The sequence below is a fragment of the Benincasa hispida genome, chromosome 2 (assembly GCF_009727055.1).
Source record: "Benincasa hispida cultivar B227 chromosome 2, ASM972705v1, whole genome shotgun sequence".
NCBI classification, from domain to species: domain Eukaryota; kingdom Viridiplantae; phylum Streptophyta; class Magnoliopsida; order Cucurbitales; family Cucurbitaceae; genus Benincasa; species Benincasa hispida.
In genome coordinates, this window is record NC_052350.1 from 20901955 (window position 1) to 20912204 (window position 10250).

A 10250-nucleotide genomic window follows, 5' to 3' on the forward strand; every position below is an offset into this window, starting at 1 on the left:
TTAGCTTTTTAGGTTGCAATTGCAAATCAATCTCCAAAAAATTAAAAAATCAGTGCAATTTCTTTATCTTCTGTCGAAGTTTTTTTCCTTCAAAATTTAGGAAAGATTTTAATCTCACTTCTCAATAGCCTTTTCTTGAATAAGTAATGTTTACTTTTCTTTTCCTACGTAGTTTTGTTGGGTCTTATGTCCTAAAACTCGTGGTATGTAAACAATGGAGTTTATTCTGAAAATTCAATAAATGTGTTATTGAATAGATCTATTGCTTGAATATAAATCCAATAAACCTAAAAGTCCCTTGACTATTGGATGAGTACTTGAACTTTATGTGGAGACATAAAGGTAGATCAAGTTCGAGTAAATAGTCAAAATAATCTATAGTACATGGATAAGGTTAGGGTACCTTATTCTGGTAACATTATTGGATACGGTCTGCTCTGTAGTTGTTAAGGAGTTGTAAAGTGCTACAAATGAAGTGATCCTAATTCATTCATGTTGGACATGAGGAGTGGGGTGCCCTTATGCAAAAGAGTTTGTACAAGATCGGACCATAAATGAGTCACTCTTACTTTATAAAGTTGTTTATTGTTTAATACTGACTATTTCAAAGCAATGACCTAGCTAGCTTAACCTTAATCCTGAGCTAACTATGAACTCCTGTTTATTCGGGATTGCCCTTAGGTTTGCATAGGTGAGGGTTGGCTTAACAGCGCCGGCTCAATAAGACTGCCATTTTCGGAGTAAGACTGGATAGCTGGGGACATAAGGTGCAAGAAGAACTTCACTTCTATCCGCTTTAGGGATAGTAGAGAGGTTGTTTCCTTAAGTGTTGATTCTGGGGCTTGAACAAGGGATCCCGCCCTCTCATTTGGTATAAGAAGGACTCGATTTTGTGATTTGATAAAAAATAATTGTTCATTAGAGGATCAATGGGGACATAAGGAACAAAATATAATTTCGGGGGTAAAACAGAGATTTGATCCAACTGTTATTACGAACAACCTATGAAGGGTTAACTTACTAATCATGGTTATATCTAGTGGACATAATATATCTACCGTGAGGGGAGTTCAACTATGGCTTTAGTGGAGTGACCCATTAGTTAACGAATGGGGTTAGATCGGTCTAATGAGTTTAGCGATTGTTAGAGTCCATGATTTAAGTCCATGAGATCTTCTACTAGCTCATAAATGGATTAAGTTTAGAGTAGCGTGATAAGTTAATTTGAAATGTTCAAATTAGAATCAAATGGAATTAGAAAAAAAATATATTTAAATATGATTTAAATATATGAAGATGAATTTGTGTAAAAATTAATTTAATATTGGATATTAAATTAATTAGAATTATTTAAATTGTTTAAATAATTATTTTTAATTTTATTAGAAAATTAATTTGTAAAATTAATAAATTTTGATTTTATAAATAAAATATGATTTTAAAATCAAAATATGTTTTAGAAATTAAAAAATTACACAAAATTGAAAATGGGTTTTTCATGTTCATCTTCAACTAACTTACAAGGAACCCACCTCTTCCTTTAGTTTACTCCAAGCATGAGCTGCATCCCATGCAGCACATCTCATTGCATGATAGTCTGCAATATATTGAAGAGATTGGAGTGAAGCAAAGGATGATGAACCGATTGAATTTTTGCTGAAAAATTCGGATGAAGAAGGTGTTCTTCAATGGGTTGGTTCAGTGAGCTTTCTCCATATTCCCTTTGATTCCAGCTTATTTTGAGTTCCATAACTCAAGCTAGAGCACCAATAGGATAGTAGGGAAGATCTTGCGGTGGTCTACACAAGAATTTGGAGGATTTAGCAGCTGGAAATAAAGATTTCAATGGTTCGGCCAAGGTATGTTCTTGAAACCCATTATACACTGTTTTAGCATGTTTCTTTTCAACCAAAATTAATGAATTGGAATGCTTATGGATCCTATTCCCTTCCGCTGTGTGCTGGTGTTAATCCAACAGTTTTCGTTATATATATTAGTTTTAGAGTTGTACGAGATAATTTATTTGTTACTCGTTAGACTATACGTGTTAATGGATGAATGATTGTCTTATAGCCTATATTGAAAGGATTTATTTGATAAGTTAGATATTGAAGTTATCATGGATCGATTTCAAAAAATGAAAACTCGTAGATAGCAATTGTAATGTATTAAATTAGTTAATTTATGAAATTATGAATACTTTTATATATTCATTTATAGATTTTTTTATTTTTTTATTTTATTTTTTATTTATTTGCATATAGTGCCCTTATATAAAATTTCTTGCTATGTCACTGTCTCTACTCTAACCATTATTTTGTTCTTTCTCGAAATTAAGCTACTTCGAATTATATTTGTGTTGTGTCTTTACTTATTTAAATTAATTAAAATATAATTAGTATATTTCTAAAATGAAAAGTTTAGTATATGATGACAAGAATCCATCTATATTTTCGATGTCTCATACAATATTTATATATCATAAAAGAAACTAATAATCATCTGTATGAATGTAAGTTTGTAAATCATAATCGGTTGACTTAGTTGTCAACAAAAGGATTAAGAATAATATTGCTTGAATGGGATAGGTTCAACCCATCCCAAAAGGTGGAAGAAAAAAAAACTCAATATGTTGAAGATATATCGAGCATTAGTGTAATACTAAATTTTTCATAATCCACGTGCTTCAATTTTTTATTTTTTATTTTTTAAGGAAACAAAACCACCAACAACTACACATTAACACACTGCGATAGAAATGAAGAAAATCACTCAGGGTAAGGAGGAAGAAACAAAGAAAAACTCGTTCTTCCAACGCCCTACTCGTAAGGGAATGAGTTAGGAAATTGTGGCAGCACTTCACGTAGAAGGAGAAAATAGGTTCCATCCCACTCACTATAGTCTTCACCCTTTGAATAAAAAAAGAGACCTCTGGAAAATTCAAAGACTCCCCATCGAGGAGCTGAACAACCTCCTGACAGTCCGACTCACCCATGAGATTTTGCACATTGATAAAAAGGATACTATCCAAACTGTCTTGAATGACCATTGCTTCAAGAACCTTTACTGCACAATCTCTATGGATCTACTTGAAATTAGCAAGCCAAACACAATCCAAATGGTCCCTTAAAACCCAGCCTCCTGGCTGCCTTCATGACTAACAATACTCCAAGCCATATCGATATTTAGCTTCCATAAACTGGGAGAAACCATCCAATGTGATATGAAAACCCTAGCAAATTGGAAATTGAGACCCTTTTGGATGAGAACCCCTAATTCTCAATTACTAAAATCCTCAAATCAGTATGATTTCAATCCTAAGGATTGGGTTAGACATAGATTTCCTTAAGATGAAATATCTTGAAACAAAAAACAAATTCTCTAGCCTAAGGTCCGAACACTCCACGAGAATCCCACTTGAATGTTCTTGGCATGTCACTCAAATGAATTGCAAATTCAAGAAGCTCTCTGGCTAATCCTGAAAACAAGCACAAAGGCTAAAACTCAATTCATCGTAATCTGATTTAAACAATCTAATAGCAAGGCTTAAATATCCTCCCAATAAAAACCTTGATGCAACATAAAAAAAAAAAAAAAAAAAAAAAAAAAAAAAAAAAAAACCTTACTTAAATGTCATAAAAATGATAAAATTGAAAAATGCTAAAAATATTGGGGTTGATGCCCTATCTCGTTGGGACTTATACTTTGTAAGCATTGTATGAACAAACTAATTTTGTATCCAATAAAATATTTGATATTTTATTCATTGTCTAAAATATGTGATATTTTAGTTGCATTAACTACAAACCAATAAACTAACATCCAAGGTTATCTTTGTAACTTAAACATGTATGTGGAGACATATAGGTGGATCATGTTTAAGTGATAACCTAAATGGTCTGTAGTAAATGGATAAGGCTGGGTACATTATCCTGGTGACACTACGAGTATGACCCGCTTTGTAGGTATTACAATTGTTGTAAAGTACTACAAATGATCTGATCCTAATTATTCATGTATTAGACATACGAGCGGGGATATTCTATACAAAGGAGTTTATATAAGACCGGACCATGAAATGTATAGTTTTATTATATAACGTTGTTCATAATAAAGACTTACATTTCACCAGGATGACCATAGGTAACATGACCTGAATCCTGAGTGAGTTATGAACTCCTGCCTATGAAGGTGGTCCTTTGATTTGTATGGGTGAGAGTAGCTAGATCGCCGACTCAACAAGCCTACCATTTCGGGGATTCATTTGATTGGAGAGCTGGGAACACAACTTCACAATATGGAATTCACTCATTCCCCGAGGCAGGGGTAAGTAGATAAATTACTCCCTTAAGGGCTGATTCTCAGTCTTGAACAATGTGACGCCACACCCTCTCCTGGTCCGAGAGGGGTTTAGTCATAGTAAGACTATGATCTATTGTTCATTAGAGGGATCGGTGTTACTTAATGAGTTAGATGTTACTATAGAGGCAAAACGGTAATTTGGCCCAGCTGTACTTACGAACAATTTGTGAAGGGTCATAGTACTGTTGATTGGTTATATCAAATGGACACAAAAATATATTTGTAGTGCAAAGAGTGCAGTTGTCAATCTTTAGTGGAGTGTCCGACAGTTAACGGATTGTGACTAATGCAATTAAAGAGTTTAATTAATTATTCACGAACTGTGGGAGCTTCAAACTATAGGTTCACATGGTCTCCTTGGTAGCTCAATAGGATTTAGTTGAGAATCAGTTTTTTTATTCATTTTAATTGTTCAAATTAATAGAGAGATTTAATTATATATGATATAATCAAATTGTTTTATATATGATATAATTATCATAATGTATTTGATACATTATAGCTTAACGAGAGAAAATAAATATTTGAATAAGATTCAAATATATTTTCTGTGAAGAGATTCATAGTTGTTAAATTTAATATAAATGAGATTTATATTAAATGCCATAAATAGAGAAAAGAAACTATAATTTATATTGTATGTGATACAATATTAAAACTATAGGTTATATGTTATATTTGATATAACATATAATTTAATATATATATATATAATAATATGATGAGTTAGTTATCATATTTATTTATATTATATTATTATTATTTGAATAATAAGGAAGTGAGTTAAACTCCCTTCCCCATCTTTTCTCTCTACCCACTTTAGTGGGGTGGTTATTCTTTATGGTAAGAAGAATAAAAGAAAAATCGTTTTATTTTTCTTCTTCTATGTTGGTGTTAAAGGATTAAGAGAAAAGAGAGAAAACATAAGTGTTATGTATCTTTGAGTTGTGTGTGAAAAGTTCTCAATCTTCCTCCTCCACCTTAAGTCATTTCCCTCTAAATCAAAATAGTCAGAGTCTACCACTTTTGGGTAGAGATGTCCATGGGGTGGGGTGGGAACGGGGAAGCCATCCTCGTTCTCGTCTCTGTCCCTATACTATTCCCATCCCCACGAATTTCCCCGCGGGAAACAGGGTGGGGATTCCGCAGGGATCGAGTTTTCTGTGGGGAAAAAATTCCCCACCTTTGTTTTTTTTTTAAAAAAAAAATCAAATATGAATTTTTTCAATCAATTTTAATTGAAACAAAACATTTCTTAGTGCAATTTCAAATAGAATATTATCAATTTTTCTATTAAAAACATTCATTCATAATCCATCAATTATTCTCATTAAAATTCAATATAAACTTAAATAATAAAAACATCTATTCATTAAAATTCAACTTAAACTTAATATATATCCATTCATAATCCATCAACTATTTTAAAAAAAAGTTACAACATGACAACAAACATATTTGTTTAAGATACAACAGACAACAACACTCCATTAACATCGCCAAACCAAGCCGCCATCAACGAATTTTATCCAAATTTGCAAGGGATGATTCCTAAAAGAAAAACACAAATATTGTACATATTAATATAAATCAATATTAAAATAATAATAATAATAATAATATACGAACTTTTAACTTTGATCATCTGGATCTCGATTCTCAAGAACATTTTCTAAAACTTTAGCATCTATAGGAGTATACTTATCTATTTAAGACGTGTAAAAAGAAAACTAGATCTCAAATTATAAATAATAAAAGCTTATTAAATGAATTAAACAATTCATACCTTCCGCCCATAACCAATCTTGAGTACACATCAAAGCTTCCAATAAATTTGCATGAATTTGAGAACGATGTGGACCTACGTGTCTATCACCAATACTAAATGCAGATTCAGAAGCAACAGTAGTGATGGGAACGACTAGAATATCTTTTGCAATTTGATACAAAATGGGATACTTCACTCCATTCAATTTTCACCATTGCAAAATGTTAAAATCATCCGACCGCGGTAGAAGAGACTCATCCAAATAATGATCTAAATTTGATTTGGCATTATCATCATCATTTTCAACATTATTAACAAAATCTTCAAACTCGAGATATCGATCTTTCCTATTAACAAGAGCAGTTGAACTACTACTTCCATCTCGCCTTGAAGTCAAAGAAGTACTAATTATAGATGTAGAACGTTGATGTTCTTCTATTGTTCTTGAATTTGAACCATAAAACTTCATCAAATCACAACACAAGTCTCTAACACGTTTAATTTCAACAGTATGATGAGATCCATAAATTTGAGGAAAATAAAACTGGATCGATCTCATCTTAAATCTAGGATCTAATACTGTAGCTATTACCAATACACCATGAATCACACTCCAATATTTTTCAAAGTTAGCAATCATTCTTGATGCCATTACTTGTACCTCCTCAACATCAGAGTTAAGCCACTTAGAAATTTCCAACCTAATTTCACAAACTTCTTCAAAAAATACATTGGAGGTTGGATAACTTGACCTAGAAAACAACTCAGTTATCAAGTAAATGGTTCTAATCTATCACACATTTCTTTTGCAAAATTCCAATCAGTATCTGAAGGAAGACAAGTGTATAGTGGTTCACGTTGTTTTAGACGAGGAAAAACATCCTTGTATTCCAAAGCAGTTTTGAGCATCACAAAGGTTGAATTCCATCTTGTAACACAATCAAGACTGAGTTTTTTAGTGCATGGAATTTGTAATTGAGGAACTTCTTCTTCAAATTTTTCCTTCTTTTTTGGAGAAAGAGTCCATAAATGAATAGTACCTCTAATCTTCTCTATACTATCCGAAATTATAGCCAAACCATCTTTCACTATCAAATTCAAAATATGTGCACAACAACGAATGTGGAACAAACTTCCATGCAACCACAACATCCTTAAATCTAACTTCCTTAATAAAATATCAACCATCGCAATATTTGTTGAACAACTATCTACTGTTAAAGTGGACAATTTATGATATATGTTCCAATAAAAAATAAACTCCATTAATGCTTCAGAAATTAATTGTGCCAGTATGTGGATGTGTGGCACATGTACAAACCTAGTATAATAGTATTACGTAATAATATGTTAAAATGGAAACTACCAAATCAACAAAAAATACATAACAATATAAAAGATTTAAATTACCTTAAAAGTCTATTTTGCAGAACCCAAGAATCATCAATAAAATGTGCAGTGATTGCCATGTACTTCTGACTAGACGCAGTCCACATGTTCGTAGTAAAAGTAACATTACTTCTATTATTTTCCAAAAATTTCATTGTTTTAATTCTCTCTTCTTCATAAATTTTTATTATATCTCTCCTCATCGTGATTCTTGAAATCATCTTAAACAACGGTTGAACACCACTCAAAAATTTTCTAAATCCTTTGTGTTCAAACCATGTTTATTGGATATTCGTGTAAGATTATAGCACAAGCAAGATCTCTTCTAGAAGCTTCATAATCAAAGAGGGTCGGATTTAGGACTAATTTTCCTTCATTGGTTTTAGTGGGTCTCAAACATGATTGCCAAATGTCTCTTTGTCTCCGTAAAGGAAAAATTTTGAAATGGTCATGTAAATGCTTTGTCCCATTTTTAGATTCCCTTCCTAACGTTTTTCCACAATAATTACATATTGTTTTCATTGTGTCATTTATTTTTTTTTCTTGTATAATGATTCCATACTACTGACGTCAACCTATTACTTTTTAGTACATCTTCATTATCATTGGTATCTAATGTAATAGGCGTAGATTGATAATTACCACTAGAAACACTGTTTATTGGGGTTGATTCACTCATGTTCATGGATGTTGGAGTTGAACCACCTTATTCTATCATTATTATTTGATAGATTCATTTTCAAATTTCACCTACAAATAGTCAAATAGTACAAAACAATCACAAAATCGAACAACTAGTCAATTTCATACATACAAAAAAATAGTTGATCACAGTTCACAGATTCACAATCACAAATCACATATTCATAAATCACAGATCAGATTCACAAATAGAACAACTAGTTTTATCTTCAGATTCACAAATCAGATCAGAAAGTGGATATTTAGTCGGATATACCTTAAAACGATCTGACGAAGGCCGAAGGGACACTAACGATGAGACTTGAGAGTGACGAGAGGGAGAGTGACGGTGAGAAGTCACTGCTGAGAATTCGCTACTGACCGGAGTTGAAGCGGTGACCGCTAACCAGAAGTCGTGCCGCTGTTGAGAAGTGGCCGACGAGGGGGAGCTGACTGGCCATGAGGGTCTGCCGCGTAAGGGTCTGTGTAAAACCTGTCTCTTATACACATCTAGATGTGTATAAGAGACAGATATATATATACACTCGGGGCGGGGCGGGGCAGGGCTGGGGCCGGGGAATATATTCCTTGGCCTCGGCCCCGAAATGGAAATGGGGAAAAAATTCCCCACTCCCTACCTCATTCCCCGTGTGTTCAGGGATTCCCCGCCCCGCGGATTAAATGGACTTCTCTACTTCTGGGTTCTCACCTTAAGAATACCAAGGTAACATTGTGGTAGTATCTGGGTTTTTGGTTTGAGATCTATCTTGATGTAGGTCTTCGAGTTGTTCATGACTGTTCGAGGGAAATTCGTGAAGAAAAGGTTCAACAAAGGTAATATTTCTTAAAACCTTTTCTTGAAAAGCATGTTGTAATTTAGTTTTAAATGCATATCTATTTGTATCTTTACTATAAACTTTGTATTCAATAATTAATGGAATTTGGTCGATCCACTTCCGTTCAAGGTTCTCCTCATACGAGTTCCTTCGAAAAATACATCAAAATTACTAAACAAAAAATATATAATAATTTGATGTCTGAGCAATTCATATCATCCTCTCATTCTTTTGAAGGATTTGTCCTCGATTTCAAGTCAAAGTCTTGTAAAGCAGTTTTGAAGTTTTGAGAAGAAAATGATATCAATTTCCTAGCACTCCTCTTGGATGGTCTCCCTTGTAATCATGAGATGTCAAAGGTTGATTTCGTCTTGGATTTCGCCAATTGTGAAAAGAATATCTATCCTTCAAACCCTCATTCCAATTATGACCATCAAAAGAACTATAGGCACAATCATGGAGCTTTGCTTCATAGTTAAAGCTTTAACATCCTGCAAAACCCCAAAGAATAAACTAAGCAAACTTGGTTGAAATTCACTTGTCAGAAAACAAACTCTTTTATCCCTACAAAATTCCAAGGTCACATTTTTGGCTCTTCTCTCATCGATGTTTGCACACTTTTCTTCTTCATATATTTCTATTGCTTTTGTCTCAGTCTCGTATCTTTTTTTTTCCAACTCACACATAACAAGTTTTTTTTCTCTTAGAAGCATGACGCAAAAGTAGGACCAAATGTTACTTTGGGCTCTAATGGACTAGCAATGTTAGCACAAACTATACCACTATAAAGTTTACAACCATCTACTTTCTCTACCCCACTACTATTAACAGATGCTTCTCCAGAAATATGTGGTACAATAGTAGTAGTAAGATTACGGTCATGTGAGTCCTTGTAATCTAATGACTTACTAGACAAAACCTCATGATCGTGCATCGACACAACATTATTAAGCGTCTCTTTACTACTTCCCACCTTATCAAATTGCTCAGATATGGTAGATGATAACTTGTAGGCAGTACAAGTTATTGTATTTTTTCCATATGAAAAATAAGAAATGCATGAACTCCTAACATTCTTTTCCAAAGAATTTATACAAAAATATGAAGTATGCGAGCATACACTCTCAATATCTACCATATCTAAATTTCGGACTAATATTGCTATATTTGCGCAAAATAAACTTCAGCACATCCAGATGAAAGCATGATTGCAC